The following is a 19,925-nucleotide window of genomic DNA, read 5'->3' as shown; positions in this document are numbered from 1 at the left end:
CCCTGTTTTTTTTTTTTTTTTTTTTTTTTTTTTTTTTTGTCTTTTAGTTGTTGTGAATTTTATCCTTTTTTTTTTCTTTTGGAGCAGAGAAAAATTTATTTCAGGGCCATGCAAAGAGAACAGGCAGCTCATGCTCAAAAGACCCAAACTCCCCAATGGCTTTCAGGGGAGCAGTTTTTTTTGCATCGGCAGGCGGACTCTCAACCACTGCGCCACCAGGGAAGCCCTGGGGGAGCAGTTTTAAAGGCAACATTTGGGGGTGAAGGCTGTAGGATTCATGACTTTCTTCTCATTGATATGTTGTGAAGTAACAGTGTGGTGTTTTAGGAATCTTATCCATCAGCTTTGTGGTCCGGACAGTCTGGGGTCTAATGCTTGTGCTCAGCAGGTAGTCGCCACCCTCCACCTGAGTGTGGGGGTCTCAGTTCCTGTAGAATGACTGGTTTCAGGACTTAATGAAGCTCAGGTTCTTGATGTCTCATCGCAGAAAGAATTCAGTGAGAGACAAAGTGATAGGTAAAAAGTGGATTTATTTAGAGAGAAACACACTTCACAGGCAGAGTGTGGGCCATCTCAGAAGGTGAGAAAGGCCGTGAATTTTATCTTGTTAGATTCTCTGTTTTATAAAGTATGCCTAAAAATATTTTTGGACTTTGTTCTATGACATGGTTAAGTTACTGGAAAACAGTTTGTTGCTTTTGGGTCTTGCTTTTATGTTTTGTTTGAATGGACCAGAGCTAGGTTTAGTCTAGGTTAATTTTTCTCCTCCTTCTGAGACATTATGCTTCTTAGTACTCTGATGCAGTATGAATTAGTTGGTTTTCTATTCTGGCTTTCAAGAACAGCCATTATTTGTATCCTTGTGTGAAGTGTGGGTGCTGTCACTTCTAAATATTTGGTGGTTCTTTCCCTGGCCTTGAATAGTTCTCTCACACCCAAGTGCTGATTAGTTACTCAACATATTGTAGGGTGAGCCTCTGTAGATCTCTTCATTTTTCTCTCTCTCTCCAGCTTTCTACTCAGTGCTGGTCTCCCTTGTGAGCTCTAGCCACCTTGGCTTCCTTGGACTCCCAGCTCCATTTCCTCAACTTGGGGAGCCCACAGGTTCTGCCTGGGTTCCTTCCACGGCCTGGAGACTCTCAAGGCAGTAAGCTGGGCAAACGTATGCTTGTGTTATTTGTTTCTTGTCTCCCAGGGATCACTGTCTTTTGTTACATGTCTAAAATCTTCAGTATTATTGTTTCAACATTTTGTTAGGTTTTTATTATTTCATGCAGAAGGGTAAATCTGGTCTCTTTCATTCCATCTTGACTGGAAGTGGTATTATTGTGGTTTTATTTTGTATTTTCATATTGACCAGTGATATTGAACACATTTTAATTTGCTTATTGACCATTCATGTGTTTCTCTTGGGAAGAGTTTGTTTAAATCTTTAGCCTTTTTCCTTCTTTCTCTCCTTATTTTTTCTTTGTCTGTTTTTTTCTTTCTTTTTTTTTTTGCATTGCAGAAGGTCCTTATATGTCTTGGATACCAGTCCTCTGTTAGATAAGTGTTTTGTAAGTACTTTCTCCAAGTCTGTTTTTTCCTATTTATTTTCTTAACTGTGCCTTTTGATGAGCAGAAATGTCTAAGTCTGATGAAGTCTAATTTATCAGTTTTTTCTTTTATAGTTATTGCTTACTGTGAGCTAAGACACTTTTGCCTAACCCTGAAGTCATGAAGGTAATTTCCTTTGTTTCCTCTAAAACTTTTTGGTTTTGCTAATTTATATTTAGGTCTGTGATGCATCTCAAATTAAGTTTTATAGGTTTTTTGCATAATTGTTTCTGCACCATTTTATGAAAATGTAACTTTAAAAAATATTTTTTGGCTGCATTGGGTCTTCGTTGCTGCACGTGGGCTTTTCTCTAGTTGCGACGAGTGAGGGCTTCTCTTGTTGCAGAGCACGGGCTCTGGGTGCGCAGGCTTCAGTAGGTGTGGCATGTGGGCTCAGTAGTTGTGGCTCACGGGCTCTAGAGTGCAGGCTCAGTAGTTTTGGTGCATGGGCTTAGTTGCTCTGTGGCAACTAAGAGAAGATCTTTATGAACTGTATTCATAATAATTGTTTGAAAGGACTTGTATACTAATTCTTCTTGTCATTTCAAGATTGACATTTCAAGGTTTGGTTTCTGTTTTATTATGGGGTATAATTTCCTGCTTCTGTATATGTCTTTTAGTTGTTGTGAATTTTATCTTTTTTTTTTTTTTTTAAAGGGATCCCACCAGTTGTGGTATCTTCCCAGACCAGGGCTTGAACCCATGACTCCTGCATTGGCAGGCAGATTCTTAACTACTGTGCCACCAGGGAAGCCCTGCACTATTTTATTGAGAAGAGTTTCCTTTCCTCACTGGGTTGCTTTGGTGAAACATTACATGGCTGCAGAAGTCGGTTCGATTTCAGAAATCTTTATTCTGTTACACTGATCTGTTTGTCTGTCCTTATATCATTACCAAACTTTTGATTATTTGTCACTTTATAGAAAGTCTTGAAATCAGATTTGCAAGTCCTTCAGTGTTTTTCATCTTTTTCAAGATTGCTTTGCTAAGTCCTTAGCACTTCCATAAAAAGTTTGATATTTGCTTTTGCATTTCTCTGAAAGGCTGATGGGATTATGATTGCAATTGCTTTGAATCTGTAGATCAATTTGAGGAGAATTGACATGTTGACAATGTTAGATATTCCTGTTCATTAGTATGGCATATCTCTCCATTTATTTAGGTCATCTTTGTGTTTTCCTGAGCAGTGTTTTGTAGTTTTCAGCCTTTGGTTTTGCATGTCTTTTGTTTTTAAAGTTATTTTTATTTAGAAATATTTCATGTTATTTGATATTATTGGAGGGAGTATTTTAAAGAATTCAATTTTTAGTTATTCTTAGTATATGGAAATAGAATTGACTTACGTTTATTGATTTGTGTCTTAACAACCTTAACTCACGTTGGTTCTATGAGTTTTTTTGGTAGACAATTTAATTCGATTTTTCTAATAGTGATCACGTTATAAAGCTTTTTACCTCTTTCCAATTTGTATTTTTATTTTCTTCCCTTATCACATGCACTTAGGTCTTGGTCCCATTCTTTGGGGGAAAGCATTCAGTTTTATGCCATTAATTATGTGAGCTGTAGACTTTTATTGATGATTATTCTCAGGTTGTTTTAAAATACAGGTTTTATTATTGCTTAAGTATGGCAGGGAAGGCTAACAGATCAGGAGATGATTGCCATTGAAAAGGTAATTCGTTATACTCACAGATTCCCCAGAGGAGGGCGGGTATACCACAGCCTAGGAAGACACATGGGGAAGCACCCTAATTAGGATGCGGCAGGTGTGAACGGGGTGGGGGTGGGGGGAAAGTAAAGGCAAGCGCCTTTATTTTGGTTTCTGTGGGAAGAAATAGTCAAGGACTCGTAATCAGGTTTAGGATTGTCTAGTTTGAATAATATCAAGGGCTTTGGGGTATGGGGCCTGCCCCTAGTTGTCTGGTACCTGGCCCTGGGGTGATTAGGGCAGGGGAATATAGTAGCCAGTGTAACATAGATAGAGATGGTTGGGGGTATGAGCTTTGAGTTGGTTGGTTTGCATATGAAAGCAAGCTGGGGAGTTGTTTGCTATCTCCAGGAATTAGCTAGCCTTGGGAGGGACAGCCCTCCAGGGTCAGCAAGGCCTCCAAGTATCAAAAATACAGAATGAAAAGGTATGATTAACAGGTTGAGTAGGATCTCTTCTCTTCCTAGTTTTGTGACAGTTTATGACATGAGTGGATGTTGTTTTGTCAAATGCCTTTTCTGCATGTTTCGAGGTGATTATGTGATGTTTTTGCAGAATTAATATTTTCATAAGTTATATCCTTGTATTCCTGGGATAAACTCTGCTTGGTCATTGTGTATTATTCTTTTTTTGTATTGCAGTATTTACATTGCTAGTATTATTATTAAATATTTTTGCATCTGTGTACTTCAGAGATGTTAGTCTGTAATTTTTTTTGTAGTTTCTTTTTAGGTTTTGGTAGTATTGCTATATTCATTAGTATTTTTTGTGCTGAACTTAGAAAATGATTTCAGAAGTAGTCTGTTTTCTAGAAGTGTTTGTGTGAGATTGATTCTGTTTTCTCCTTGGTGTTTGATGGAATTTACCAGTGAAAAAATCTGAGCCTAGAGTTGTATTTTGGGGAAGGATTTTTTTTTTTTTTTTTTTTTTTTTGGGGGCACGGGGGCCTCTTACTGCTGCGGCCTCTCCCGTTGCAGAGCACAGGCTCCGGACATGCAGGCCCAGCGGCCATGGCTCACAGGCCCAGTCGCTCTGTAGCATGTGGGATCCTCCCAGACCGGGGCATGAACCCGTGTCCCCTGCATCGGCAGGCGGACTCTCAACCACTGCGCCACCAGGGAAGCCCTTGGGGAAGGATTTGATGATGGATTCAACTTAAGGGCTCTTCAAATTTTGTTTCATCTTGTCAATTTTGGTAAATTGTATTTTTCAAGGCATTTTTCCATTTCATCTAAGTTGTTGAATTGGTTAGTGTAAAGTTAATAATCTTTGGTTTTTTAGTATCTGTGGGTTCTATAGTGATAATTCCTCTTTTATTCCTGATATTGGTAATTTTTGTGTATGTTTTAAATTAGTTTAGCTAGAAGTGTATCAACTTTATTTTTCCAAAGGACAGTCTTTGATTTTAAATTTTCTTTAGAGTTTCTATCTCATCTTTTTCTACTCTTTACTATTTACTTTCTTCTTCTCACTTTGGGTTTAGTTTGCACCTTTGTAGATTCTTTAGGTGAAATCTTAGGTTATTAATTAATTTTATAGCTTTTCCCCCTAGCATGGTCAGGGAACATACTTTGTAAGATTTCTTTCTTTCCTTATTTTTTTAATTTTATTTTTGGCTGCGTTGGTCTTGGCTGCTGCTCGTGGGCTTTGTTGAGGTGCACGGGCTTCTCATTGCAGTGGCTTCTCTTGTTGTGGAGCACGGGCTCTAGGCCCGTGGGTTTCAGTAGTTGCAGCATGCGAGCTCAGTATTTGTGGCTTGTCTCTAGAGCGCATGCTCAGTAGTTGTGGCGCACGGGCTCAGTTGCTGCATGGCATGTGGGATCTTCCCAGACTAGGGCTGGAACCCGTGGCCCCTGTATTGCAGGCGGATTCTTAACCACTGCACCACCAGGGAAGTTGCCTTCGTATGATTTCATTCCTTTTAATTCATTGTGTCTTATTTTGTGGTGAATGTACCATAGTCACCTGAAAGGAATGGACATTTCATATAGATGGAGTCATACACTGTGTGGTGACTTTGTGTGAGTGGCTTTTTGCTTTTAGCAAAATGTTTTTAAGGTTCACTCATGTTTTAGCATGTATTAGAACTTTATTCCTTTTTTTTGTTGAATAACATTCCATTGTCCGGATCTGGCACATTTTATTTGTTCACTCAGTTGATCGGCATTTAGATTTTATCTATATTTTAGCTATTCTGAATAATGCTGTTTTGAACATTTCCATACATGTTTTTTGTGTAGATGTATGGTTTCATTTCTTTTGGGTGTGGAATTTTTGACGCATGTGGTAACTGTGTTTAACTTTTTGAGGAACTGCCGAAGCAGCCACACCATTTTAAACTCCCATCAGCGATATATGAGGGTTCTGATTTCTCCACATTCTTGCTAACAGGATTTGTTAATCTTTTGATTTTAGCCATCCTCGTGGTATCTCATTGTGGTGTTGATTTGTATTTCCTTTTTTCTTTTTTATAAATTTATTTATTTTAATTATTTCCTTTTGGCTGCATTGGGTCTTCGTTGCTGCACATGTGCTTTCTCTAGTTGTGGCGAGTGGGGGCTACTCTTCGTTGCGGTGCACGGGCTTCTCATCACAGTGGCTTCTCTTGTTGTGGAGCACGGGCTCTAGGCACGCGGGCTTCAGTAGTTGTGGCACGTGGGCTCAGTAGTTGTGGTTCATAGGCTCTAGAGTGCAGGCTCAGCAGTTGTGGCGCACGGGCCTAGTTGCTCTGCAGCATGTGGGATCTTCCCGGACCAGGGCTGGAACCTGTGTCTCCTGCATTGGCAGGCGGATTCTTAATCACTGCACCACCAGGGAAGCCTGATTTGTATTTCTTTAATGAATGTTAGACATCTTTTCACAGGCTTGTTTTGGTCATTTATGTGTTTTCTTTGGAGAAATGGCTATTCAGATCCTTGCCCCAGTATTTAATTAGGATATTTATCTTTTTTTTTTTTTTTTAAGGTTTTATTTATTTATTTTTGGCCATGCCTTGCAGCATGTGGGATCTTAGTTCCGCAACCAGGGATCAAGCAACCAGGGATCAAACTCGAGCCCCCTGCAGTGGAAGCATGGGGTCTTAACCACTGAACCACTAGGGAAGTCCCTATATATCTTTTTATTATTGAGTTATAGAGCTCTTTATATTTTCTGGGTATAAGTCCCTTATCAGATATATATCTTGTAAGTATTTTATTCTATGGGGTTTTTTACTTGATGGTATCATTTGCAGAACAAAAGGTTTTAGGTTTGGAAAATTCCAATTTATCTATTATTTCTCTTGTTGCCTCTGTTTTTGGTGTTGTATCTAAGAAACCATTATCCAACCCTGAGTCATGAAGAATTTACTCCAGTTTCATTCTAAGAGTTTTATAGTGTTAGCTCTTACATTTAAGTATATGATCCATTTTGAGTTACTTTTATATATCATATGCATAAGGGGTCCAACTTAATTTTTTGCATGTAGAGAATTTTTAATGTACCAGTTTTTTTTTTTTTTTTGCGGTATGCGGGCCTCTCACTGTTGTGGCCTCTTCCGTTGCGGAGCACAGGCTCCGGACGCGCAGGCTCAGCGGCCATGGCTCACGGGCCCAGCCGCTCCGCGGCATGTGGGATCTTCCCGGACCGGGGAACGAACCCATGTCCCCTGCATCGGCAGGTGGACTCTCAACCACCGCACCACCAGGGAAGCCCAATGTACCAGTTTTATAGAGCTATTTCTGTTTGCATTAGTTTCTTAGTGTTTCTCTAGCAATTTCAGTATATTTCCTTACCTTTTTTATAGTCTATTTAGCGTACCCACTTATAGTTAATATTGTATCACTTCTTGTAAAGTGTAGAAATCTTGTAACTGTAGAGATTCTTTTACATCACATCACCTCTGTCCATTGTTACTTATGCTATTGTCTATTGTCATATATATTAGAGCTACATATATTATAAACGCCATAAGACAGTATTACAATTTTTGTTTTCAGTAATTATATGTATTTTTAAGAATTTAAGAACTAAAAGTCTTTTATATTGGGTTGGCCAAAAAGTTTTTTCGGGTTTTTCCATAAGCTCTTATGAAAAAACCCAAACGAACTTTTTGGCCAACGCAATATTTACCCAGATATTTACCATTTATGGTGTTCTTCTTTGCCTCCTGAAGATTTGTGTTTTTCATCTAGTACCATTTCCCTTTATTCCGAAGAATTTCTTGTAGCCTTTATTGTAGTCTATATCACCTGGTGATGAATTCTGTTTGCTCTTTCTTACCTAAAAACGTCTGTTTCACCTTCATTTTGAAGGATATATTAGTTAGATACAGAATTCTGGATTGACAGTTCTTTTTCTTCAAGCACTTTAGAGATGTTTGTTTTACTGTTTTGACTTCCATAGTTTATGATGAGAGATCAGCTATTAATTCAATCACTGTTTCCCTGTCTTTGGTGTGTCCTTTTCTTTTGGCTGCCTCTTGAAGACTTTTGTTTGCTTTTCATGAAGCAGTTTTGCTTGTTTGGGATTCACTGTGCTTCTGGAATCCATAAATTTGTCTTCAAATAGAGGAAATTTTCATCCATTATTTTTTCAAAATTTTCTTTACTGCCATATTCTCATATTCATATTCTCTCCCTCACCTCCTCCTCCTCTTCCAGGCCTTCAATTATACATGGTGGCTTCTTGATACTGTTCAATAGGTCCCTGAAGCTCTGTTCATTTTTTTTTTTTACCATTTTCTCTTTTTCAGATAGATCCTATCTATTGATGTAGCTTCAAGCTCACTGACCCTTTCCTTTGTCATCTTGATTCTGTTGTTAAGCCCATCCAATGAATTTTTCACTTCATGTATTATATTTTTAAGTTTAAGAATTTTTATTTAGTTCTTTTTTGTTTTTAAAGATTTATTTTCTTTATTTTTGGCTGCATCGGGTCTTATTTGCAGCATGCAGGATCTTTGTTGAGGCATGTGGGATCTTTTGTTGCAGCGCGTGGGCTTCTCTCTAGTCGTGGCCTGTGGGTTTTCTCTTCTCTAGTTGTGTCACGCAGGCTCCAGGGCATGGGGGCTCTGTAGTTGTCAGGAGTGGGTTCCAGAGCACATGGGCTCTGTAGTTTGCGGCACGCAGACTCTAGTTGAGGCGTGCGAGCTCAGTGATTGTGGTGCGCAGGCTAAGTTGCCCCACGGCATGTGGGATCTTAGTTCCCCGACCAGGGATCGAACCCGCATCCGCTGTATTGGAAGGCGGATTCTTTAACACTGGACCATCAGGGAATTCCCTATTTAGTTCTTTCCTTTTCTTTTCGTTTTAATATTTATTGACTGATTGCTGCGTTGGGTCTTTGTTGCTGCGCATGGGCTTTCTCTAGTTGTGGCAAGCGGGGGCTGCTCTTCGTTGTGGTGCACAGGCTTCTCATCACGGTGGCTTCTCTTGTTGCAGAGCACGTGCTCTAGGTGTGTGGGCTTCAGTAGCTGTGGCATGCAGGCTCGGTCGTTGTGGCTCATGGGCTCTAGAGCGCAGGCTCAGTAGTTGTGGCGCACTGGCCCAGTTGCTCCGCAGCATGTGGGATCTTCCCGGCCCAGGGCTCAAACCCATGTCCCCTGCATTGGCAGGTGGATTCTTAACCACTGTGCCACCAGGGTAGTCCACTCAGCAATGTTTGAAGTAGAAATTCACTTTATGATGGATTTTAAAATATTTGGTAGTTTTCAGTTTATTGCAGTTTTTATCTCTGTTAACATTAGATGATTTCATCTTTGGCCATCAGGAGCCTCTTTAGGTTGGACCATAGGTCCTTTTCACATGACTAAAGCAGTCTTTTATAGCTTCCTTGCTATTTGATAGAATGAGGTATTCAGGGCATACTTGACCTAGACCTGGAATCATCCACTTCTTTCAGTAGTTCTGGTTCCTTTGGGAAATGCTGTTTGGAGACCCCAGCCTGGGTGCTCTGGGTGCTTATTTCTACTCTGGTAGTCATGAGTCTTTCTAAAACACAAGAAAAAATAGGTTAATTAATATGTATTTTTATGTTTTGCCTAAAAGAAGAAGTAATGATGGTAAATGTTTTATCCTACACATACTTTTTTTTTTTAAAGATGTTGGGGGTAGGAGTTTATTAATTAATTAATTATTGCTGTGTTGGGTCTTCGTTTCTGTGCGAGGGCTTTCTCTAGTTATGGCAAGCGGGGGCCACTCTTCATCGTGGTGCGTGGGCCTCTCACTGTCGCGGCCTTTCTTGTTGTGGAGCGCAAGCTCCAGATGTGCAGGCTCAGTAGTTGTGGCTCACGGGCCTAGTTGCTCCACGACATATGGGATCCTCCCAGACCAGGGCTCGAACCCGTGTCCCCTGCATTAGCAGACAGAGTCTCAACCACTGCACCACCAGGGAAGCCCCTCCCTACACATACTTTTTTAATGCCACAATTACATCTTTTATATAATATGAGGAAGATCAAACTTAAAGCTTGAATTTATTCTTCTTATTTAGCCTATACTATTTTAAAAAAAATAATTATTATCTTGTTGCTTTCTGTAATACAGTGATGTTCGAAGTCTGAGTAAACCAGTATAGATGAATGGCTTGTTTTTTTTTTTTTTTTTTTTTTTTTTTTGCGGTACGCAGGCTCAGCTGCCATGGCTCACGGGCCCAGCCGCTCCACGGCATGTGGGATCTTCCCGGACCAGGGCACGAACCCGTGTCCCCTGCATCGGCAGGTGGACTCTCAACCACTGTGCCACCGGGGAAGCCCTGAATGGCTTGTTAATAGCCACAGCCTCCTAAAAGTCATTATTTTGGGTGAACTTGATTTAGTGAAGTATACTGAGTTTTATATTTTGGAAAATAATCTAAAGTAAAGTAGGAAAAGTATTTGGAAATTGATGCCTGTGTTATAAAGATGGAAAGTAGTTGCATGCTTTCTTAGTATACTACGTGATGTAAAAAAGAAGGAACCACCTTATATAACTTCTGCTTGTTTGGACCGTTTCAATTAAAACGTTTTTCCCCCCTTTGTTAAAATGTGAGATCTTGGAATCCAAAAAATAAAACAAATGAATGTATATAACAAAACAGAGGGACTTTCCTGGTAGTCCAGTGGCTAAGACTCCGCACTCCCAGTGCACGGGGCCTGGTTTGATCCCTAGTCAGGGAATTAGAAGTTACATGCCACAACTAAAGATCCCGCATGCCTCAGTGAAGATCCTGCGACCCGATGCAGCCAAATAAATAGTAAAATAATATAGAAACAAACAAAACAGACTCACAGATACCAAGAACAAGCAAGTGTTTACCAGTGGGGAAGGAAGGAGCAGGGGAGGGGCAAGGCAGGGGATTAAGAGATATAAACTACTATGTATAAAATAGAAAAAAAAAAGTAAGATCTTCAATGTGTGTTTTTTTTTTTTTTGTCTCCTTATAATCTGTGTACTCTCTTACAGGATTTACTTGTGCATTTTAACAGTACCTCTCACTTATTAAATAAGAATGCATCTGTGGAACTTTAATAGTAACATGTACAGCTGCAGCCTGCCCTGTTAAACTTTTCAGGTTGGATTAGTTTACTGTAGGGTCTGGAATCTCTATTGTCCAGAACCTGATACTTTTTTCCTGAGCTTAGGGTATAGCCTCTAATTATAACTTAAACCTTCTTTGTCTGTAGTTATTTCTTTCTCTCAAGTCTCCTATATATCTATTTTTACCTTTAGTAAAAGACTAAAGGTAAAGACATAGTAATAGTATTTTACTTATTAGCATGTAGTTCTCTTTTAGAATTTTCTTCTCTGCATTTTATAACTCATTTAAAATCTTTGTGAATATAGCATTAGTTCCCTCATTGTTATACAGTTGGACTTATAATAAAAACTTTATAGTCATAAACAGTGATATAAAATATTTCTGTACACGTCTTTTCATGTCTTGAAATTAAAGTGTGTAAGTGATATGAAGATGACACAGTACTTAATAATTGCCATTTCTATCATATTTCCTTTGGCTCTGTAGAAGTGAAGTAATTGAATCAGTATTTTTCTTTTTTTATAATGAATGATACTATTGTCTTTATTGTAAATTTCATATAGTGCATTGATTCTCACAGAATGCTTTCATTGATTTAAAAAATATTTTTTAAAATTTATTTATTTGGCTGCATCAGGACTTAGTTGTGGCACGCGAGATCTTTGTTGTGGTGCGCGGGCTTCTCTCTAGTTGTGGCGTGCAGGCTTCTTTCTAGTTGTGGTGTGTAAGCTCCAGAGTGCGTGGGCTCAGTAGTTGTGGCGCATGGGCTTAGTTGCCCGTGGCATGTGGGATCTTAGTTCCTTGACCAGGGATCGAACCCGCGTCCTCTGCATTGGAAGGCGGATTCTTAACCACTGGACCATCAAGGAACTCCTATTTGTAGACTTTTTAATGATGGCCATTCTGACCAGTGTGAGGTGATACCTCATTGTTGTTTTGATTTGCATTTCTCTAATAATTAGCGATATTGAGCATCTTTTCATGTGCTTGTTGGCCATCTGCATTTCCTCTTTGGAAAAATGTTCAGTTCTTCTGCCCCCCTTTTTTAAAAAAAATTAATTCATTTATTTTTGGCTGCATTGGGTCTTTGTTGCTGTGCGTGAGCTTTTTCTAGTTGTGGCGAGCGGGAGCGACTCTTCATTGCGGTGTGCGGGCTTCTCAGTGTGGTGGCTTCTCTTGTTGTGGAGCGCAGGTTGTAGGCATGTGGGCTTCAGTAGTTGTGGCATGTGGGCTTGGTAGTTGTGGTTCGTAGACTCTAGAGCGCAGGCCCAGTAGTTGTGGCGCACGGGCTTAGTTGCTCCGCGGCATGTGGGATCTTCTGGGACCAGGGCTCGAACCCATGTCCGCTGCATTGGCAGGCAGATTCCTATCCACTGTGCCACCAGGGAAGTCCCCTTCTGCCCATTTTTCAGTTGGGCGGTTTTTTGATGTTGAGTTGCATGAGCTGTTTATATATGTTGGGTATTAACTCCTTATCAGTCACATCGTTTGCAAATATTTCTCCCATTCATTCAACCTCCCATTCAGCAGGTTGTCTTTTGTTTTGTCTATGGTTTCCTTTGATGTGCAAAAGCTTTTAAGTTAATTAGGTCTTATTTGTTTATTTTTGCTTTTGTTTCCTTTGATTTAGGACACAGATTAAAAAAAAACTGGTGTGATTTATGTCAAAGAACTTTCTGCCTGTTTTACTCTAGGAATTTTATAGTATCTTGCCTTAAATTTAGGTCTTTAATCCATTTTGAGTTTATTTTTGTATATGGTGTTGGAGAATGTTCTAATTTTATTCTTTTATATGTAGCTGTCCCGCGTTACCACCACCTTTTGTTGAAGAGACTGTCTTTTCTCCATTGTGTATTCTTGCCTCCTTTGTCATAGATTGACTATAGGTATGTGGGTTTATTTCTGGGCTCTTTATTCTGTTCCATTGACCTATGTGTCTTTTTTTTTTGCCGGTACCATACTATTTTGTAGCTTTGTAGTACAGTCTGAAGTCAGGGAGTGGGATTCCTCCAGCTCTGTTCTTCTTTCTCAAGATTGTTTTGTCTATTCAGGGTCTTTTATGTTTCCATAGAAATTAAAAAATCATCTGTTCTAGTTCTGTGAAAAATGCCATTACTCATTTGGTAGGGATTTCATTGAGCTTGTAGATTGCCTTGGGTAGTATGGTCATTTTAACAATATTAATTCTTCAATCCAAGAACATCTTTCCATCTGATTGGGTCATCTTCAGTTTCTTTCATCAGTGTCTTACAGTTTTCTGAGTACAGGTCTTTTACCTCCTAGGTATTTTATTCTTTTTGATGCAGTGGTAAATGGGGTTGTTTCCTTAATTTCTCGTTTTGCTAGTTTGTTGTTAGAGTATAGAAATGGAACAGATTTATGTATATTAGTTTATTTTTGGCTGCATTGGGTCTTTATTGCTGTGCGTGGGCTTTCTCTAGTTACGGCTAGTGGGGGCTACTCTTTGTTGTGGTGAGCAGGCTTCTCATTGCGGTGGCTTCTCTTGTTGCAGAGCACAGGCTCTAGGTGCGCAGGCTTCAGTAGTCGTGGCATGCAAGCTCAGTAGTTGTGGCTCACGGGCTCTAGGGCGCAGGCTCAGTAGTTGTGGCATACAGGCTCAGTAGTTGTGGCACATGGGCTTAGTTGCTCCGTGGCATGTGGGATCTTCCCGGACCGGGACTCGAACCCTTGTCGCCTGCATTGGCAAGTGGATTCTTAACCACTACGCCACCAGGGAAGTCCTGTATATTAGTTTTGTTCCCTGCAACTTTACTGAATTTCATTGATGGGCTCTAGTAGTTTTCTGGTAACGTCTTCAGGATTTTCTATGTGGAGTATCATGCCATCTTCAAACAGTGACATTTTTACTTTTTCTTTTCTAATTTGCATTCCTTTTCTTTCTTTTTTTGTTTTTTTCTTTGATTGCTGTGGTTAGAACTTAGAAAACAATGTTGAATAATGAAATTGGGCATCCTTATTTTATTCCTGATCTTAGAGGAAATGTTTTCAGCTTTTAGTCATTGAGTATGATGTTAGCTGTGGGTTTTTCATATATGGCCTTTATTATGTTGAGGTAGGTTTCCTCTCTGCTCACTTTCTGGGGAGTATAAATGGACGTTGAACTTTATCAAAAGCTTTTTCTCCATATATTGAGATGATCGTATGATTTTTATTCTTCAATTTGTTAATGTGTTATATAACACATTGATTAATTTGCAGACATTGAAAAACCCTTGCATCCCTTGGATAAATACCACTTGATCATGGTGTATAATTCTTTTAATGTATTGTTGGATATGGTTTGCTACTATTTTGTTGAGGATTTTTGTATCTATGTTCATCAGTGATAATGGCCTGCAATTTTTTTTTTTTTTTGGTGATATCTTTGTGTGGTTTTGGTATCAGGGTGATGGTGGCCTCATAGAATGACTTTGGAAGTGTTCCTTCCTCTGCTGTTTTTTGGAATAGTTTAAGAAGGATAGGTGTTAACTCTTCTTTAAATATTCGAATGTTTGGTAGAATTCACCTGTGAAGCCATCTGGGCCTAGACTTTTGTTTGTTGGGAGCTTTTATTTTTTATGTATTTTAACTTTTTTGTTTTGGCTGCACTGCATAGCTTGCGGGATCTTAGTTCCCTGACCAGGGATTGAACCCGGGCCCTCAGCAGTGAAAGTGCAGAGTCCTCACCACTGGACTGCCAGGGAATTCCCTGTTGGGAGTTTTTAAGTTACTGATTCAATTTCAGTACTTGATCTGTTCATATTTTCTACTTCTTCCTGCTTCAGTCTTGGGAGACTGTACCTTTCTAAGAATTTGTCCATCTTTTCTAGATTTTCCATTTTAATTGTGTATAGTTGCTAGTAGTAGTAGTAGTTTATGATGCTTTGTATTTCTGTCCTGTCAGTTGTAACTTCCTTTTCATTTCTCATTTTATTGATTTGAGCCCTCTCCCTTTTTTCTTTTTAATTTTTTTTGGCCACACGCCACAGCATGTGGAAATTCCCTGAACAGGGATTGAACCTCTGCCCCCTGCAGTGGAGGTCTTAACCACTGGACCACCAGGGAAGTCCTCCCTTTTTTTCTTGATGAGTTTGGCTAAAGGTTTATCATTTGTTTATCTTTTCAAAGAACCAGCTTAGTTTTATTGATCTTTTCTATTGTTTTTTCTATTTCTATTTCATTTATTTTTGCTCTGATCCTTATGATTTCTTTCTTTCTACTAATGTTGGGTTTTGTTTGTTCTTTTTTCTCTAGTTGCTTTAGATGTAAAGTTAGGTTGTTTATTTGAGATTTTTTTGTTTCCTGAGGTACAAGCTAGTATTGCTGCAAACTTCCCTTTTTTGCAACTGCTTTTGCTGCATCCCATACGTTTTGTATCATCCTGTGTTTTTTTTTTTTCTTTTTTGACCACATCACTTGGCTTGCGGGATCTCAGTTCCTTGTCCATGGATTGAACCTGGGCCATGACAATGAAAGCCCGGAATCCTAACCACTAGGCCACCAGGGAACTCGCTGGATCATCATGTTTTTGTTTTCATTTGTCTCTTGGTATTCTTTGATTTTCTCTTTTGATTTCGCTAGTGAGCCATTGGTTGTTTAGTGGCGTATTGTTTAGCCTCCACGTGTTTGTGTTTTTCATAGTTTTTTTCTTGTAGCTGATTTCCAATCATAGTGTTGTAGAAGATGCTTGATATGATTTCAGTTTTCTTAAAATTTACTGAGGCTTGTTTTGTGGCCTAGTATGTACACGATCTATCCTGGAGAATGTTGCATGTGCGCTTGAAAAGAATGTGTATTCTTCTTTCTGATGGAGTGCTCATATATATAGATATACATATCTATATATATCAATTAAGTGCATCTGCTTTAATGTGTCACTTTAGGCCAGTGTTTACTTAGTGCTTTTCTGTCTGGATGATCTGGCCATTGATGTAAGTGGGGAATTACAGTCCCTTACCATTATTTTATTCCTGTCAATTTCTCATTTTATGTTCATTAGTATTTGCCTTGTATATTTAGGTGTTTGTATGTTGGGTACGTATACTTTTACAATTGTTATATCCTCTTTTTGGACTGATCCCATGGTCATTATGTAGTGTTCTTTGTCTCTCATAACAGTCTTTATTTTAAAGTCTGTTTTGTTTGATACCGGTATTGCTGCTCCAGCTTTCTTTTGATTTTTCCATTTGCATGGAATACCTTTTCTGTCCCCTCACTTTGAGTATTTGTGTGTCTCTAGATCTGAAGTGAGTCTGTTGTAGGCAGCATATATGTGGGTCTTGTTTCTGTATCCATTCAGGCAGCCCATGTCTTTTGGTTGGAGCATTTAGTCCATTTACATTTAAGGTAATTATTGATATGTATGTTCTTATTGCCATTTTGGATTTGTTTTTGTAGGTCTTTTTTTCCCATTCTTCTTCTTCTGTTGTTTTCTTCTCATGATTTGATGACTATCTTTTGGGTTATGTTTGGATTTCTTTTCCTTTTTTATGTGTATATCTATCATAGATTTCTGGCTTGCAGTTACCATGAGGATTTGGTATACAGTCTATATATATATATGGGATTGTTTTAAGTTGCTGATCTCTTAATTTCAAATGCATTCAAAAAACCCTGCATCTGTATTCTCCTCCCCTCATGATTACTGTTTTTCTTAAAAAAATTAATTTATTGTTGGCTGCATTGGGTCTTCATTGCTGCGTGCAGGCTTTCTCTCTAGTTGTGGCGAGTGGGGGCTACTCTTCGTTGCAGTGTGCGGGCTTCTCATTGCGGTGGCTCCTCTTGTTGCGGAGCATGGGCTCTAGGCACACGGGCTTCAGTAGTTGTGGCTTGCAGGCTCTAGAGTGCAAGGTCAGTAGTTGTGGCACACGGGCTTAGTTGCTCTGCGGCATGTGGGATCTTCCCGGACCAGGGCTTGAACCCGTGTCCCCTGCATTGGCGGATGGATTCTTATCCACTGCACCACCAGGCAAGCCCATGATTACTGTTTCTGATATCATAGTTTACATCTAATTGTTTTGTGTATCCCTTAACTGCTTATTGTGGATATAGATGATTTTTAGTACTTTTGTCTTTTAACCCCCCTACCAGCTTATTGCGTGCTTATTCACTATTTTATTTTAATTTCTTGCTCATATTTTACTGTGTAACTCATTTATATTACTATATTATATGCTTCAAACCCCTTTGGAGAGTAAGATAGGGTACAAATAATAGGTATCATATATGGTTTCTAGGAATGTAGTCTTCACAGTAAGGCAGTGCCACTGAAACTATTATTTTTACAATTATTTCAGTCCTCTTGTCAGTAGTGAAAAGAAATGGCAATACTGGCTTGGTGTTTATTTCTGGTTTTAAATTGTGGGAGTGGTAGAGAGGGATCCATAATAATTCTGAGTATCATTGGGCTGTGAATAAAAAGAGTAACTAGAATAATTAGAGCAGTTCTTTTCTTCCAAAGGCAGGTAAGCACATGTGAGATCATGCCTTCCTACTTGAATCAAAATTCTGAATTTGAGTTTGGCTCTTTATTTCAGGAGAAACCAGATCCAACTGAGTATGTAATAATCCTGGTTGATTCTACTCAGAAAGCAAAGGAGTAGAGGCACAGGTTAAAAACTGTGCCCCAATCCTATGTTGAGAGAATCTTCATTTTTATTAATATAACATTAGAAAAAAAATTGTGGCAGGAATTTAAATGTTCAGTAAAATTACTTTTAAAAAGTTGTTGTCTGGTACTCTGAGGAAGACCAAATGTCAAGGAGAATTACTTTGTGAGGATCTTTCTGATACACTCTTGGTGGCAACTAGTACAAATGCCACTACCATGTTTTTAATAGTTTTCAAGTTACAGGGAAGATGTTATACTTTGGTAATCTGAAAAATCTCTTTGTTTCCCCCCCCTCCTTTTAATAGAGATGTGAACTGTGTCCTCATAAGGATGGAGCTTTAAAAAGAACAGATAATGGCGGTAAGTGCAGAGAATTCTGAGAAAAATTTTCTTGAACACTGGAGTGCAGATGTATTTTAAAATATCTGGTAATTCATATTATATCAAAGTGTTTGCTGCTCAAATATTTTTAACAGTACTGGATGTAATTTTTAATTTTTAAAAATTGAAACAGCTTTTCTACTTTCTGGACAAACTTAAGTTTTGTTTTGTTTTGGTGCAGAATGATCCAGATACTTCTAATTAAAATCTTGATTTTTTTTTTTTTAAATGGATACAGTTTCTTATTATTACTGTTGGGAAAATAAGCCACTTTATTTTTTCTTCGTTAGAGATAAAAATCTGTTTTATATTCTTTTCCTCCTGTTTTGTGTATTGCTAGACGAATGATGTTTCTAATGCATGTTAATTTTAACACCCTGTGGATCCTTGTTGCTTGAATATAAACAAACTTTGACTTTTCTTAAATTTTGGTGTGCTTTCATAAGACCCCTTTTGTATTTCTAATTTTCATTTCCATTTTTATTTTATTATTATTTTTTAAATAAATAAATAAATTTATTTATTTATGGCTGTGTTGGGTCTTCGTTTCTGTGCGAGGGCTTTCTCTAGTGGCAAGCAGGGGCCCCTCTTCATCGCGGTGTGCAGGCCTCTCACTGTCGCGGCCTCTCGTTGTGGAGCACAGGCTCCAGACATGCAGGCTCAGTAGTTGTGGCTCACGGTCCCAGTTGCTCCGCGGCATGTGGGATCTTCCCAGACCAGGGCTCGAACCCGTGTCCCCTGCATTGGCAGGCAGATTCTCAACCACTGCGCCACCAGGGAAGCCCCATTTCCGTTTTTAGTTACCTTTCTTAGAGAAATCCATGTTTCTTTATAGCTCAGTACCATTCTTAAATGTGTAGACATCAATTTATTAGACTGTGGCATTTTATGAAAATTAAGTAACTGATGGAGAAACTCAAAATAGTAGAGATAAAGCTAGTACTATTAGTATATACTTCCATTTTGGGAAGCCAGCGCTAAAGTATTTTTGGCATAGAATAGTTTCATGGCATGAGTAAATAAACGGGGAAAATACGGTGTTTTTGACTAGCACTATATACATATATATAAATATTTAAATCTGATGTTTAGACTATAAGTCACATTATCCAAAATTTTAAATATTAAAAATCCTCGCTCCTACTCCTGTACACCATTATCTGCACAGTTTCTCAGTATAGTTTCTGCCACCAGCATAGTTGCTGTTACTACTTTTTTGGATACACAAATAAATATAAATATGAGGAAACAAAAATTTTCTGCAATTTTATACAAATGGATGAATATTATATATACTCTCTTGCATCTTAAATTTTCCTGAACAGTTTATCTATTATCAGTATAGCGCTTTCTTTATTATCATATGTTATATAATCAGCTGCCTGTTTCTAATCTTTTGCTTTTATGACTAATGCTTATATATATATATATGTCATTTTGCTTCTGTGCAAAGACATCTGTAGGTTTTTATTAATTGCCAACAGTGGAACTGTTGGGTCAGAGAGATTTTACAATCATTTGGTAGATATTCCCAAATTATTCTCTTTAGTGGTGGTACCAGTTTGTGTTCCCAGCAGCACACATCTTTCACAATCCAGTAGATGAAAGTTGGTGTCTCAAACCATGCATTTTGCATTTCTCTTATTATGAGTGAATCTGAGCATCTTTTCATGTTTTTAAGAGCAATTCAACTGGTATTGTCCCATATGTGATCTGTTCTTTTTCTGTTTGGTTGTTCATTTTTTCCTTTTTGATTTGTTGGAGCTTTCATAGGAGTACCTCATATATTAGGCTTTTGTGATGAGTTGGACTAGTTTTGGCCCTGTTGTTGATCTTGCTCATGTGGCTTTTTCTCATGCAGAAAATTTTGATTTTTATTTAGTTGAATTTCTTAATCTTGTCTTTCTTGGTTTCTGTGTTTTGAACCATTAGTTAAGGCTTTCCCTACTTCAAAGTTATAAAGGAATTCTTTCATGTTTTTCCTTAAGCTTTTTTTTTTTCTTGGCCACAATGCGTGGCATATAGGACTGTTTGCCGACCAGCGAGTGAACCTGTGCCCCCTGCAGTGGAAATGCAGAGTTGTAACCACTGGATCACCAGGGAACTCCCTCCTCTAATATATATATATATATA

At 38.6% G+C, this 19,925-nt stretch overlaps 1 protein-coding gene across 8 annotated transcripts in view; it reads left to right on the top strand.

Annotated features, from left to right (window-relative positions):
• Positions 1-19,925, top strand: part of MLLT10 (MLLT10 histone lysine methyltransferase DOT1L cofactor) — a 243,475-nt gene that overhangs the window by 33,402 nt on the left and 190,148 nt on the right. For all 8 annotated transcript variants that reach the window (XR_003005988.1, XR_003005987.1, XM_024765503.1 and 5 more), the window contains one exon: positions 17,717-17,771. The gene's annotated coding sequence lies outside the window, so the exon portion shown is untranslated. The remainder of the gene's footprint in view (positions 1-17,716; positions 17,772-19,925) is intronic.

The sequence above is a fragment of the Neophocaena asiaeorientalis genome, unplaced genomic scaffold (genome assembly GCF_003031525.2).
Source record: "Neophocaena asiaeorientalis asiaeorientalis breed wild unplaced genomic scaffold, Neophocaena_asiaeorientalis_V1.1 scaffold217, whole genome shotgun sequence".
NCBI lineage: Eukaryota > Metazoa > Chordata > Mammalia > Artiodactyla > Phocoenidae > Neophocaena > Neophocaena asiaeorientalis.
Note: the sequence above shows the minus strand (reverse complement) of the source record. Positions and strands in the feature narration are given on the sequence as shown.